General features: G+C 29.9%; 1 pseudogene; it reads left to right on the plus strand.

Moving 5' to 3' along the window:
- Positions 1-1,340: 1,340 nt before the first annotated feature.
- The window catches only part of LOC149527074 (protein ANTAGONIST OF LIKE HETEROCHROMATIN PROTEIN 1-like), a 1,162-nt pseudogene continuing 435 nt past the window's right edge, over positions 1,341-2,067 (plus strand).

The raw sequence follows: 2,067 nt of genomic DNA on the forward strand, positions 1-2,067 counted from the left end.
TCAAGAAGTTTAAAGAAGTAACATGTGCCGTACTTGTTCAAGGCAAGGAGGATGAAGAGTAAAATGCCATTGAAGAATCAAAAGTTAAAAAGCAAGAAAGACGGTATAAAAAGATTTAGAGGCACAACTAAGTTTTTTAAATTGAAAAGGTTGAGATTATCAAGTTATACTTGAAATTAAGGATTGAGTTTTTGATGGCCCAAGCACTTACAGACCTTAGTGAAGTGCTACCTAGTGAAAATTCTTCAATTGACTTAACCTTACCCTATCTAGAAATCAAGTATAATTCTCCCATAGCAAATAAGATATCCAGTGAAAAATTTTCCATTTGACATCATTATTTCAAGTTTGTTCAAGAATGAGTGGAACATAGCTTTGTTGACAATGTTTGTTTCACAAAAGATATTCGTTGTTAACAAGTGCTAGTTAACGGTTCTGCTAGAACAACTTTCACACATTGTTTGGTTCCAACATTTGAAAACACAAATTTCAATTCACCAACAAGAGGAGAATAGTGCAAGTTGGAAAAAGCTACTTTTATTACATTGTTATATTTTATAGTTTTAGTTGTAATTGTTTTAGGATCCTCTAGATTTACATAATTTGTGTTTCACTTATTTTTAAAGTATTAGGGCATGAGGGTTATATATGATATTTTACATTTTCATTTATGTTAGGATATAGGGTGTAGTACTTCATTATAAACCACAACATTGTTTTTTTGGCAAAGTATGCAAGAAAATTCTATAAAATAGAGTTATCAAAAAACTTCCTTCATTATAAACCACAACTTTTTTTTTGGTAAACATTTCTTTTTTAAACAAAGACTTAGAAACAAGACAATGTTGTTAGATTGGAAACAAAACGTATTGCTTGCATCACTGTAATAATTAATCCCCATGCCACTATATTTTTGTTATCTAGTTTAGGTGTCCAACTCTATATATTAAACCTTAAAACTTATTATCCTTATCCATAACTTTCTATTTATCCAAACACAAGTTCAAAAAAGAAGCTGAAAAAGGAACAAGTTTAGGGCAAAGGGCTTTGAAATAAGATTTCAATTAAGGAAGGTAAAGGGCTTTTGGGAAAGTTAGTTGAAATTAAATTCATTATTTTAAGGTATTGATGCAAAGATACATACAACATGGTCATAAATTAATAATATTTATTCATTTATTTTGTTTTATTTTCTTACTTTTTGTATGTCATATGGCTTTAATATCTTTTGTACATAATAAAATAGATTAGAAAATTTATTTTTTGCAGTCGTGGTTCATTTGTGTTTGAGAAGAGATGCTGAATGACAAAAAAGGCTACTAACTATGTTTAAATTTTATATGGAGATTTGTCACGTTGTTAGTTCTTTCCTGGCTTTATTGTTTGCAGCGTCAACTTTATATATTTATAGGCCAAGAGTAAGATCTTATGCATTAGATTTTGTTGCAAATCGAGAGTATGTGAGGTGACTTATGTATGATAATGATATTTCATGTATTTCACAAATTAGGATGAATAGAGAAGCCTTTTTAAATTATGTGAAATATTAAAAAGTATTGAAGGGTTGAAGTCAATAAAGAACATGCTTGTAGATGAGCAAGTAGCAATATTCTTACATATTATTGCTCATCATGTTAAGAATCGAGTAATTAGTTTAAATTTTAAAAGGTCTGGTGAGACAATTAGTCTACATTTTCATAATGTTTGAAATGCAATGCTGAAATTGTAAGAACATTTGTTTAAAGAACCTAAACCCATTCCAACAAACTCAATAGACAATTGGTGGAAGTGGTTTAAGGTAGATTATTGATCTTATTACCTTTGTAACTATATATACAAGACATTAATAGGTTTACTTATAAGTAATTCATTACATTGGATTTGTAAAATTGTTTAGGTGCTCTGGATAGGACATACATCAGGGTTGAGGTGCCAAGTGCAAACAAACTTACATATCGCACTTGTAAAGAGGATATTGCAACAAATATTTTAGGTGTATGTACACTTGACATGCAATTTGTCTTTCTTCTTCTTGGTTGGGAAGGGTCTGTAGCTGATGGCAGAGTT

Source organism: Theobroma umbraticum, unplaced genomic scaffold (genome assembly GCF_002168275.2).
Source record: "Theobroma umbraticum cultivar Fairchild unplaced genomic scaffold, ASM216827v3 scaffold_50.0, whole genome shotgun sequence".
Classification (NCBI taxonomy): Eukaryota; Viridiplantae; Streptophyta; class Magnoliopsida; order Malvales; family Malvaceae; genus Theobroma; species Theobroma umbraticum.